This window comes from Neolamprologus brichardi, chromosome 11 (assembly GCF_056152115.1).
Source record: "Neolamprologus brichardi isolate AB-2024 chromosome 11, ASM5615211v1, whole genome shotgun sequence".
Classification (NCBI taxonomy): Eukaryota; Metazoa; Chordata; class Actinopteri; order Cichliformes; family Cichlidae; genus Neolamprologus; species Neolamprologus brichardi.
The window spans coordinates 23,492,298-23,506,796 of NC_142114.1; positions in this window are offsets into that span (position 1 = coordinate 23,492,298).

The window sequence follows — 14,499 nt, forward strand, 5'->3', positions numbered from 1 at the left end:
ACGTTCGTTTCACTTGCATTTACACGGGCCACCACAAGGGGCTGTAGACTGTTTGACTATAGACAGTATATGATATACTACACGACAGATTTAACACAATAAAATGCAGAAATCGACAGCGGCAGCATTGAAAATGTGGATTTTAAGGTCACATCGCAAAGCAGAGCTGGCAGAAGCCTCAGTTCACTCACCTGTTCAACAAAGCTCTACGTCACCAGGCCTGGCGCCAGGTAAAGAATTACTGCAGTTAAATGACACCTGCCATGGATTCCCCTTCATGGAGTAGCTTGCTCATGTGAAAGCAGCATTAACCTGGCCTAAGGTAAGGTGGCTGTTTTGTGTTACCACCTGTTGGGGCTTTTTTGTGTGTTGTGTGGATGAAGAAAAGTTTACAAATGGACAGGATGGGGTTTAACATTTTATTAAGTGCCACATTATGCTGATACCACCTGTCATTTGTTCTTTTTTTATGTGCCATTGCAACATTTTTTTTAAATGGCAGTTTCATGTTTTGAATTTGTCAGTGGCTACTACGCGTTTCATGTGTGTTAAACATTTTTGTCTTATAGACAGATTTTATTGTAATTTTCTGTAATATATTGTTTTGTAGGGAATTGTGGTTCACAGACAGGCTATGAACAAACCTGCTGCTGTCACAGATTCTTTTTTTTTTTTTGCAATGTGTTTGTAGCCAGGTTATCTAAATACTATCTCCTATTACCTTCCTGCTATTGATCTCTGTGTAGATTAACAGCTGGTAGCTTTCAGTGACAGCTACAGTTTCACGCAGTGTCTCTCTTCTAAACCAATCCAAGTGTGGCATAAAGTCCTGGAAAATTGTGATGCCAGAACTCCTGCTTTGCATTAAAAATGAGTTTTAAACCATAAATACAGACACAGGAAGATTTTAGAATGTCCACCATGCATAAAAGAAATGGCACAAGTAGGTTATAGGGGCATATTTGATATTTATCTAAGATTTCATATGAGCTGCACTTGTGATGGGATTCTGATTTTTTTTTTTTTTAACTATTTAGTGTCCAGAGACTAAACAGGTTTCTGAAATGACAGCATTAACATACAAATTATATGAAAATCAAGAACCCCGCCCAAGTGGTCCACTCTATTATTTATTCAGATCTTTGGTTGTGACTTTTTTCTTTCTTCTTTTCCTGACACTCTCCAAGTCACATCTAAAGCATTTTAAACTCTATATGAGCCCAGACTTTGATTTAAAATAAAATAGAATAAGGAACAGAAAGGGAACATTAATATCTTACCAATATTTATACATCCCTAATACAAACAGTAATTTTTTTTATCATTTCATTACTCTGATAGCATGAGTAGGAAAACAAGCCTTTATTGGCAATTATTGGCTAATTTATTGCATCATGATGTGCTGTGTGAACTTAAAGAATCGGAGGAAACTGGACAGCTAGTGGTGGTAAAGAAATTGATTGGCATGAGGACCAAGGAGTCGAGGTATTAAAGAAGAAAACACCTTCTTGCTTCAGAGCCATCTTTTAAAAGTGATCATATAAATACAGTAGGCCCGGCTGTGCCCGTGTGTAGCCCATATTTCCTGGTTGCTGTAGCTATCAAATGGTAGCAGGTGCATTAGCACCCTAAAAATGCCCATTTTCAGTACCATATATACAATGATAACCAACACTATGTTTTTTTTAAGCATGTCTTTGTACATGAAGTATCTAAAACTTTCGGACAGCTGGGATGCACTACAGAGATGTGGTGGAGTAGAAACTTTCCGCAAAATAGAAATATTGTTTTACAAACTCCTGTAATAGTCAGGAGAGCTGCATGAGGCCATAAAGGTGCTTTCTATTTTTGAAAGTTCTGAAGAGAAAGAACAAATTTAACATTGTGTGAGTTTGGATTATTTAAAGAAGAGGTGATGGATGAGTATCAGACTGAAGGCAGACACGAGTGTCTGGTTTCTCTCTCTTCCTCTCACCTCATCTACGAGACAAACACTGCACCTTCGGATGATCCCTCACGATGTGATATTTATTTCTCTCCAGACGAAAGTCATGAGAGAGTTGATCACCTTACACTGAGCCTAGGTCTGCCTTAAAGATTGCACTGTCTGCAGCGTCCCTGTGAGTGACAAGTAATCAAAGCAAGGAGTTGCTATTAGTAAGCTGATAATGGAGTGTAATAGCAGTAATCATGATGGTTATTTTTAAAGAGATATCAATCCTGTGTTACACCGGTGCTGGGTGATATAACTCCAGGTCAGACTGAGGCCGCGGGCTCTGCCAGTAACGATTCACTTAACACTGGATGGAGTCTGGATGGACACATTTCTCATCCTTACCATTTTTGAACACAGTGGTTATAATAAATAATGCATCTGGAAATTTGCTTCATCATTATCTGTCCTCCTTTTTTGCACCTCTTCAGCAAATATCCAATTTGTTTTCCTTTCTTAGGGGTCATTGTAGATGATGATATCCTGAGACATTATAGCACCTTAAAAATCTTGTACAGTGATAGCATCACAGCTGCGGAAGATCAGAATAAGTTCACAGGCATGTTGTTGAAATCAAAATGAAGGCTTCAGAGATGGGTCTGATCTGACCAAGTGAAAACTCCTAAAACTGAAAAATGGAGCAAAAGAGCCAAAAACTGCACTCAGTGGCTGCTCCAGGCTGACTCCAAAAGCAAATCCATCCCCAGAGACTTCCCGGTTAAAATGGCCAACCTTAGGGCATAAAAAAAGCCAGGTCCAATGCATATTAGGCCTGTAATGATAGTTTCCCCCCTTCGTAACCACTGTATAGGGAGCTGATATTTTCTTACTCATACACCTGGACGGTGGAGTTAGCAGTGTGGCTGCTTTGATTGGCAGGTTTCTGGACTGTAGCCAATCACTGCTGGCTGCACCTCTGCTAATTGGAGTAACTGAACTGGACCTCTACACTGTTTTCATGCTGTTTGTGCCATCTGGAGCATTTTTAATGGATTGTCAGATAAATGATATGGTCTGATGTGTGATTCCATACCATCCAATAAGTCTGTGCATCAGTTTTGAGAGGGGAAATTCTTGCATTTGATTAGTTTGTTACTGAGCATTAATTTGCAGGTATCTTGCCTGTTTATGGACGCAGCTTGAGATGATGAAGGAAATCATCATACTGACTTGGTGACCATGGTGATAGTGTGATTCGTTTTTTATGGCCATTTTGAGGATGTTTTTTTTCTTTTTCTCTTATTTGACAATAATCGCTGAAACACTGTAGTTTTGTCTGCTTTTCCTGCTTTTTGCTTCCTCACTATTCCTCAAATGAATTAAAATGGTGCTACACTTTAATATCTGTGTAACTGTTAACTAAACAAAGCGCCACAAAGGGAGAATTTGACGCTTTGGGTAAAATGGCAGCATGAGCAGCATGATTACAGTATTTAATTTAAATACCTCTGAGGAATTATTAAATCTTCAAAGACCTCATTTACAAAAATATTCCTACATTAATCCTTCCAAACAGTATGCTTGTGTTTATTGGGAAAGATGCTGAGCATTAAATTAAAAACTGGGCCAGAAATCTTACAGAGCTGTGATCTGTGTTTCCCTGTGTTTCCCTTCTCGGCACAAATGAGGTTTTATGCATAATTAGGGACCAAAGCAGTAAAGCAAAGATTCAGAAAGACAAGATCACGGTGATGGTCGAGGTAATTGAAGCTAGGCAGCAAATTATTTAGCTCAAGCTCTAACTTGATGTACAAATAATGAATTATGACCCAACCCCAGACACACACACGCAGACACACACACACCCCAATACTCATTTTTCTGCCAGTCACCTCTTGCACGTTTAAATGTACATTTTTAGTATAGCATCCAATGAGTCTAACATGAGGCATAGCAACCTTACTGAAGCTAGTGTTAGCTCAACATGAATACAATAGCAGCAAAGATTAGCTGACCTATTTTGATAAGTAGAAAAGCACAAATGAAACACTTTCTAAAATCTTGAACACAGAAACATCAGATTAGTCAGAAGTTTAGGAATTAGTTTCATGATGGCAACACGAAAACTTAACAAGTACACCGAGGAAGTCAATGTTGGTTGAGGTGGATACGTTTTGGTAAAATACTGCCACCTCATGGTGAAAGTCTTCATTAAGTTTTGTATTAAGGAGGCCTACTTTTCCTTATTTTCTATTATATATAGATAATAGTAATAATACTGTTGTAGGCTGTAGTATTCAAACCATACTCGGCTGGTACTGAAGGGCTCAAAGTGTGATAGTGAAGGGTCCACCAGACCACTACACAAACACCAGGAGCCTGAACTCTTGATACAAAACATGATGAATAAATGAATCTGGTGATTTCAGTTTCACTTATGTAGCGCCAATTTACAACAACAGTCATCTCAAGACACCTACTGCAGAGTGAGGAGTCTACGAAGTTAAATGGAAAACTCCAACAATCTAAAACCCTTTGAGGCCTTGGCAACAGTGGGAAGGAAAAACCCCTTTAAACAGGATGAATCCTTTTTTTCTTTCCTCCACTCAAAACAGTCTGACCATTCTCCTCTCACATTTGAAAAACTGGATATTTTCTGCGTTTTGGTCCATTCCCAGAAAACTGTAGAGATGGTTGTATGGGGGGGAAATTCCAGTAGGTGAGCAGTTTCTAAATATACTCAGACCAGCTAGTCTAGCTCCAACAACCATGCCTCACTCAGTCATTTAAATCGCTTTTTTTACCCCAATCTGACTGATGCTTTGACCATGTCTACATGCATAAATGCATTGAGTTGCTGCCATCTCAGGCATACAGCTTGAGTTTTGAGCAAAAAAAGCCCCGCTCACATGCTCTTCTCAGGGACAGCCAATCAGAAGAAAGTTTGTTAAGCAACTTATTTCACAAACTGGGGGAACGGAGTCCTCGTTTGAGCTGTACAGGGATTATTTTGACTTGTAAGTCATGCAGTACTACTCTAGTGGAGTCTATGAATAAAAAATGGGAAGACAGACCTTTTTCTGCTCATTTCTATGTAGTTTATCATTCCTCTCACATTGTTCATGAAGCTCAGGAGACGTTTTCAGTCTCGCAGTGGAAACTGCAAGAGTGCGAAGATGACTTTTCTAGGAGATAAGATCGTTTCCATTTCAAAATAAGGTTTTCTAAGTAACTTGTACATGGGTTCTACTCAAGTCAATATTGATCATCAGTTTTATAAATAAGACCTTTTGTTAGAGTAGACATGTTCCCAGAGCTGTACAGATGTCTCTAGTGCGAGGCCTTAAATGAAATTGGCTTGGAAATGATTTTATTAAATATTGACACAGTTTTTGAAATTGAAAACCAGAACTGCAGCTCGAATGAAAATTGGAAATGAAATGCTCTAAGCTCATCTGAGCGTGTTTCTTTTCTTTCTTTCTTTTTTTTTAATGGCTGAACTTTATTGGTACTTTAACTAAATGATCATCACAATGTCCCACCAGAGACGCTCAGTTCATAACAATTGAATGTTAAATAAAAGAGTTTCTGTTTTTTATAGATGTAATATAAAACCAGAACAAGTGCTAATTTATCATTAAGTTTGAAAGTCCTTCAGACTTTAAACCAATAAATTCAGGCCTGTCATTAGAAACCATTAACATCAATATTAAGCCGTAGCAGTCTCCAGTCCTCTGGGAAGCTCCGCCTAACGTTATCGTGTGCACCATCCTGCTTAACATTCGTGATGACAGTTTAGCAAATGTGGTTGAAAAAGACGTACTGGCCCTTTATTGGTGCCAGCTGGAGGAAGCAGTAGATATGAGAAGTGAAGAATATCTCATATTCAGAAGCACGCATCAATAGATTGGAGATCTTAACTATTTGATGACTTTATTGATTTGCGTTTGTTTAAAAGTTTTAAGATTGTCCTTTTTCTGTACTCCACACTGAGGTCATTGCATTTCATTTGGTTTTTTTCTGAGGTATGAGTTGCCCACAGGTATGAAACTTTGCAAAGGTCAAGTGGAGAAGCAAAACTGAAAGGCTTTTACCTCGCCAAGAAAAATCAATATGGATAGAAAACTGGAATTTAAAGTAATATTTAACTCTCCATTGAATAAAACACAATATTCATCTAAAATTTGAATGTAAATTGGCGCCCACTCCTGCCAACAAACGTTTTTGGGTTTGTTTGTTTTTTAAGAAAAAAAAAATCGTTGTGAATGTTATTTTAAATGTAACTAAATGGAGATCATCCTTGTTGGAGAACAGTGAGGCTGATGGGTGAATAATGAGTCGTTACTGGTGGTTGGCTGTGATTTCTTTAAGCAGCATTTTCATATTAAAGCTTGATGACGCTGGGCTGAAATTACTTCTAGTATAATGGCTGTTTGATAACCAGTTATTACCCACACGGCTTAGCTCTCCGCGGCACACTCTGCAGAACAGTCCAATCAGGAGCTCATTCACAGACGGGCCGGATTCACACCAACACAGAAAATGTTCTTTTGTTATGGTTTTGACTGCGTTAAAGGCTTTCTCTGTGTCCTGGTAAGGCTGAGCGGTTGAACTATGGTTTCTTTAAAAAAAAAAAAAAAAAAAAAAACTCTCTCAACCCCCCTTTTAATCAAATTTAGTTTAAAAGTTGAACAAAATATTTTGCTGTTCCATCATCTCAATCATCTCCTCACCTTCCCTTTCTGTAAAAATTATCATATGGAGCTGAATGTGAAGTACTTTTTGGTTCACGGTGCACTTTTTATTCTGCAGTGCACACTGATCTCTGCCAGTGTATTATAAATAACACTAACTAAACATGACTTTCATGTTAAGAAAAGAAAAAAAGTAAAACTTGTCACGGTCACAGAAACTTGCTGGCAGCATGTGGCACCGTTGAAGTAGTTCTCCTTTATCTTTCTTTCTGAGCTATACAGTCCTGTGGTGGAGGAGAGAAAAAAAGGTTTTAACAGGACTCTTTAATGCCTTTTGAAAGACTAAATACACTCTTATTGCTTCTGTAGGAATTAAGAGATAAGTATCAGCTAACCTGCTAAGCAAGTATACTTGATCAGCAAGTGTGATCACTTCTATAAAACCAGAAGTTTTCATTGTTTGCTGGTTTCGTTCAGGTGTCTGTTAAGAAATGGACCAAAGTCAGACCATGCAATGCTCAGAGGAACTGCAAAAAAATCCCAAGAGCTCAGACTTTTATGATAATACAATTAGATAAAGATTGAACAAGTACAGCTTGTTTGAAAGCATTGCTGGGAAAAAAGTTGGAATCCCTAATATAACATAGCAGACCACTAAATTGATATAACAGAATAGAAGATAGAATAGCCCTTTATTGTCACTGTACAGCAGGAATAAATGGCAAACAGGAGAAATGTACACAATCAAGAGGGATATGTCGAAACAAGAGAAATGTATACAAAAATAAGCGAAAAGCGCACATTAGAGAACAAGTTGCAAAGTGCTTGGAAGTGGTGCAAAGACAAGACTTGGTCTGACTAGAGATCTGCTTTGGACAGATGTTTCATCATTATGCAAAAACTAAACACAGCATATATAGCGAGACAAATGCTTCATGCTAATTGACAAGCATGGTACCAGAGGGGTGAAGATTTGGGTTGTTGCAGCCACAGGATCTTGGAACATCGTAGCCTTTGGTATGCAGAGGAGTTCGTGGTCAACTAAAAGCATTCTAGATTCATATATCCGGCCATTTCTTCGACAGCTCAAGAATAGAGTCCTGTGAGAACTTCCTGTTTTGCACCTGCAACTTTTTGGTCTTTCTGGATGCCTTTTGATTAGCTGTCCTAGGCTATAAAGAACATGTGTATTGAAGATGCTGTTCAGTCAAGTATCAGTCCAAAATTTGTGCACTTCCGTGAAGGCCCCTGTACTTAATGTAGAGTTCTCTGCTGGCCGCAGGCGTACTTGGATAAATATTTTTTTAATTGCAGTGGGTATACACTGTCTTTGGTGTAAATTGTTTATCCTTTAATGAGATAATTACAGATTTAATTAAGATGGGATTTTGCTCACATTACTGTTTTTCTTCAAATGAGGATTAATAGATGACATTTATGTACAACCTCTAGTATCAATGCAATGATGAAAACCACTCAACAATGAGAATTAAACTGAGTGTTTTCAAAATGAAATTTAAGAAACAAAGACTAAACAAAGACCACTTCCTTTTGGTATACAGGAAAAGCTCTCGAAACACATTCTTGTTGCAGGAAAATGATTAAAATTGTTTAAATTGTGCTGGTTTATTTTCCTGGGCCTTTGTCAGGGGAATAAACTAACTAGCTGAAATCATTCAGATTATGTTCAACAGTGATATGAGGTATAAATACAGGTAGGTAGCAGCTTTGTGGTCCATTAAATCTAAATTGCCAGTTGTCAGTCATTCTCAAGGGACATAAGTGGCCTCTTAAATGTAGGCAGATTTCTATTTAAGCTCGATTTCGCACACAGGCGTCTCGATGTTCCGGTGTCAGAGAATAGGCGTGACTCATTGGGATCTTTTGGTGAAGATGTTATAATGGCTGTGGCGTCATTGGGCCATGAGAGAGTTCAGGCTCACGGCACACTCTTCTGTCAGTCAGTATAATTACCGTCTCCCGGGTCCTTTCAAAAGCCTCCTCACCATCTGCCTGTATAGTTTAGCCTTCACAAATACAAACACAGAGTCAAGAGTCAAAATTTCTTTCAGAAGTTATCATTATACTTTTTTTTTTTTGCCATTAATAGAAACCGGGGTTTCTTTTGACTGAAAGAGAGACTCTGTGGTACCCATGTAGTCAAAACTGTCATTCAGAGAGACTGTCTGAAACACATCTGGCTAACAGGTGTATAGAACAAGGAAGTCATGGAAACAACGAGCTTGTAAACTCAGTGAATGTAAACTTAGTTCCATTTATGGAAAAGAGGCTGTGTGGGAGGTCACTATTTTTCTTTGTCTAAATTGTAATTGACAAAATGAAGGCCGTGACAGCACCCCTCATCTTGATGTTTTCTTAGTGGCAGTTTCTGAGTGGGTGGACACTGAGGGCCCATCCCTGACACTTCGTTTCCAGCAGCCCGGTCAGCAGATCAGTGCAAGAGAGCAACGGCTGAAGGGTACAAAAACTTCAAATTAAGTTTAAGGTCACTCAGAAAACAGGTTAATTTTTCCTACATACATTGTTTTTGTCTCTTCATTAAATCAGGACAATAATAAATGTATGTAACCTTTTGGAAAAACTGACTAGTCCACATCATTGGTTCACAATGGTGACTCCAGCTACAAGAGCGTGAAAATTCACTATGCAGCCAATGAAGCCAAACTTCCACGTAGCTATACACCCATTTCCAAACTGTTCAGCTATGTGACTATCTAATTAGCCACAATGCAGCAACTCCATGGATTGTAGCATTACTACATGTTTACGTGACTCTGTAAATGGTGAGGCTGTTTCAAAAACTGCTGAGCTGCTGGGATTTTTTCCCCACACAGCCATCTCTGGGATTAATGGTCCCAGTAAACAGCAGTTCTGTTGATGTCAGAGCGTATTGAGCTAACAGGTATGCAGAAGAGCACCTCTGAAAGCACAACATGTCAAACCCTGAAGCACTTTGGCTACAGCAGCAGAACAATCAGTTGGGGTGTCACTTCTCTCAGCTAAGAACAGGAAACTGAATCTACAAGCTTAGCAAAACTGGATGGTGGCAGATTGCCTGGTCTCATAGGTTTCAGTTCCTGCTGCGACATTCAGATGCAATGGTCAAAATTCAGTATTTAACCACCACAGCCTGCCTGAGTATTGCTGTTGACCATTAGGCACACAAGATACAGTGGGGCAAAAAAGTATTTAGTCAGCCACCGATTGTGCAAGTTCCCCCACTTAAAATGATGACAGAGGTCAGTAATTTGCACCAGAGGTACACTTCAACTGTGAGAGACAGAATGTGAAAAAAAAATCCATGAATTCACATGGTAGGATTTGTAAAGAATTTATTCGTAAATCAGGGTGGAAAATAAGTATTTGGTCACCTCAAACAAGGAAAATCCCTGGCTCTCACAGACCTGTAACATCTTCTGTAAGAAGCTTTTCTGTCCCCCACTCGTTACCTGTATGAATGGCACCTGTTTGACCTCATCATCTGTATAAAAGACACCTGTCCACAGCCTCAACCAGTCAGACTCCAAACTCCGCCATGGCCAAGACCAAAGAGCTTTCGAAGGACACCAGGAAAAGAATTGTAGACCTGCACCAGACTGGGAAGAGTGAATCTACAATAGGCAAGCAGCTTGGTGTGAAAAAATCAACTGTGGGAGCAATCATCAGAAAATGGAAGACATACAAGACCACTGATAATCTCCCTCGATCTGGGGCTCCACGCAAGATCTCATCCCGTGGGGTCAAAATGATCATGAGAACGGTGAGCAAAGATCCCAGAACCACACGGGGGGACCTGGTGAATGACCTGCAGAGAGCTGGGACCAAAGTAACAAAGGTCACCATCAGTAACACACTACAACGGCAGGGAATCAAATCCCGCAGTGCCAGACGTGTTCCGCTGCTGAAGCCAGTGCATGTCCAGGCCCGTCTGAAGTTTGCCAGAGAGCACATGGATGATACAGCAGAGGATTGGGAGAATGTCATGTGGTCAGATGAAACCAAAGTAGAACTTTTTGGTATAAACTCAACTCGTCGTGTTTGGAGGAAGAAGAATACTGAGTTGCATTCCAAGAACACCATACCTACTGTGAAGCATGGGGGTGGAAACATCATGCTATGGGGCTGTTTTTCTGCCAAGGGGACAGGACGACTGATCCGTGTTAAGGACAGAATGAATGGGGCCAAGTATCGTGAGATTTTGAGCCAAAACCTCCTTCCATCAGTGAGAACTTTGAAGATGAAACGAGGCTGGGTCTTCCAACATGACAATGATCCAAAACACACCGCCCGGGCAACAAAGGAGTGGCTCCGTAAGAAGCATTTGAAAGTCCTGGAGTGGCCTAGCCAGTCTCCAGACCTCAACCCCATAGAAAATCTGTGGCGGGAGTTGAAAGTCCGTGTTGCTCGGCGACAGCCCCAAAACATCACTGCTCTTGAGAAGATCTGCATAGAGGAATGGGCCAAAATACCAGCTACTGTGTGTGCAAACCTGGTAAAGACCTATAGTAAACGTTTGACCTCTGTTATTGCCAACAAAGGTTATGTTACAAAGTATTGAGTTGTATTTTTGTTATTGACCAAATACTTATTTTCCACCCTGATTTACGAATAAATTCTTTACAAATCCTACCATGTGAATTCATGGATTTTTTTTTCACATTCTGTCTCTCACAGTTGAAGTGTACCTCTGGTGCAAATTACTGACCTCTGTCATCATTTTAAGTGGGGGAACTTGCACAATCGGTGGCTGACTAAATACTTTTTTGCCCCACTGTATGACCATATCTTGTGCACCATGTCGCAAAGCTCACATCATCTCAAACTGGTGTCTTAAACATGACAATGAGTTCATTGTACTCATTAGAGCACTTTTGGGATGCAGTGGAATGAGAGATACACATCATGGATGTGCAGCTAACAAATCCGCAGCAACTGCGTGGCGCTATTTTTTCCAATATGGACCGACATCTCTGAGTAATGTTTCCAACACCTTTGTTGAAGAATTAAGGCAGCCTACTTCAGCAACATGTACCTAATAAAGTGGCTGGCGAGTGTATGTAAATGGAAAAAAAATCTGTGATCTGTTATTAATCCTGTAACACCAAATTTTCAAGGGGTTTCAAGGCTTCTACATCAGTGTGATCTAGAAAAACGTTGGCTGTAGCAAATATTATACAAATTAAAACTCATATTTTTGTCAGAAGGTTCAATAAACACGTTTTTCCCGAGAAAGCCTTGAATGAAAATGTAACTATATGAAGCATTAGAAGGAAATATCCCTACAACACCTTGTTGAATCTTTTGTGTACCTTTTTAACCATGTCATTCCCTCTGTATTTTCAGAAAAACTGAGTTGTCTGATGATGTAATGAAGAGAAGCTTTCAGTGGGCTGCCGCCAAACAAACATGGTCAGCTTTAATTAAATGGTTGAACAGAGCGTGCTCAGTCGTACGGCTGGTCTGTTCCTACTCTTATATATTTATATTTTCCTATGTCTGTGCTCTTCTCCCTTCCACACTGTTATTTTTGAGTCTCCAGCTTTCTCCCCACAGCTCCTCAGCATCTGCTGGACTGGAATAAATTCACTCTTTACTTAAGAAATACTTCATGTCCCAAGCGTGTGCATCTGTTGTGTGTCAGCTGGCTGTTTTTGGGTTTTTATTGGAAAAAACACGAGTCTGGGGTAAATGGGCTTTTATAGTAGACATCCATGTTTTGAGCAGAAATCTCAAACATTGATCACACTTGTCACCAAGCTGGAGCGTTACATTCGGAATATTTGGGATTATAATAATTTTATTATTACTATTATCATCATTTTACAAATTGCATGTTCTACCTATGGCTGCATGGATCACTTTAGACAATCGAGCTCTCACACACAGTCCAAACACATGCATGTTAGGTTAACTAGGGTTGGATGATGTTGATCATGTTAGCTCCGTGATGAGTGGGCAGCCTGTCTAACGTAGACCTGTGTTCTCACCCTCTCTCAGGTGGGATTGGCTCAAGCCACCTGTGACCTTGAATTCGATAAGCAGGTAAGAAAATGGATGGATTTACATGAAATATACCAACATAGAAAAAGTACAACTGGATGCAGAACGTTTAGCTTTCAGGCCCCGTGTGTAGCTCTGCTTTTAAGGTTAGCCATAAAAATGTCCTTTTTGATAAAGCATCTAGTTCGGGCTTGATCAGGTGACCCTGAATCCTCCCTTAGCTCCACTGCAATAGGCTTAGGCTGCTGAGGGCTTCCCATGATGCACTCTTGTTCCCTCTCTGTGTGTTTAAACGCCACTGTGCACTTAATTGTGTTTTTGTTTTTGTCTTGTCCCGTCTTCCTAGCTTCACCGTCACCTGGGTGCAGCAGACAGCTGCCTCTCTCTGGGCCTGATTCTGCCGGAGGTTTCTTCCAGTTAAACAGAGTTTTTCCTTCCCACTGTTGCCAAGTGCTTGCTCTAAGAGGATAGTTTGATTTTTCAGGGTTTTTTAGTGCCCTGAGGCAGCTGTTGTTGTATAGTTTGGTGCTATATAATGAACAGCTATATGATGAATAGCCAGCATAAATACCACACGCAGGTTAACTAAGCCATAGAATCAGAGTAGCTGCTGCTACCAGTGTTATTCAGTATATTATTATTGCCCGATGTATTCGTTTTGGTTTTTTTTGTTTTTTTAAACATGAAAGAAATGAAATCTGCGCAGCATTATTTAGCCATTGTATCCTAGGAAACGATGAACATGGCTGTAATGCAGATTCATTCACTTAGAATTTCAGAGCTGCATTTCTCAAATCTTCTGACAAAATTTTCGTTATGTGTTATTCTGTTTATACCTGTAATTTTAAGAGATTTAGTTTGGCCAAGGCATCTACAACTATATTTATATTTATAAGGCATTTGGAGTTTGTTAAAGAGAAATCTTTACATCTCCTGACATATCCTTTAAGCGACATTTGAGAATAATTTTAGGGCTGCAAGAAATGAGTCAGTTCGATTTTGAAAAAGCTATTCCATATTTGTGACAAATAAGTGAATTACTCGCTTCAAATGTCAGAAAAACACCAATCGCACATCCCAGCTCTCAAGAGGACATCTTGATCCAGAAGCAATTACCATATTTTAAAAGCTGGAACAAGAATTTGTTTTTTTTTCTTGATGAATGACAAATGATAAATTAGGACTGTCATATACATATAGTATAGTAGATACATCAATGGAGAATTAAAAAAAAAAAAAAAAAGTCCCAGCAATATCAAATAGATGTAATTGCAGCTTCTCTTCAGCCTGTTGCTATCAGTCCCACAGCCTCAGCGTTAATTGTGAGTCGTCACACTCCAAAGCCTCGGGTGGGCAGTGCTGTTATTATCAGGAGTGATAGAAGTTTAAAAAAAGAAAAAAAAGAGCATGCCTCTGGGTTATGAAACTGCGATATGCTCGAGAGCTGCTGGAAAAAGTATTAACAGGAATTTGTATGTCAAGCAGCAGAGACACTGAGATCTGCCGCTTACAGAGAGACAAACGCTTTACTCTCACACGCTGTCGAGTAGAGAAAGTCGTGAAATGAAACCTTTAGCAGGGGCACTAAGATACCAGAAGAGACAAGTGTATGGTACAACTTTGGAGGCAGAAAGCAAAGTGGAGATGAATCCTTTATGAATCATCTGCCTGCTCCGTGGTTTATTTTGATGCCGGCTGTCTTTGAATGAGCCATCTGTTGGGTAAGAGGGAGTTTCGAAGTTGTTGCAAAGGGCAAAGAAAGTAGCTGGACAAAAAAAATAGTTTGACTAATGCTTAAGATTGAAAAGAAAGAGTGGTAGCGTTTTTAAAAACAGGATTTTTGTTCAGCTG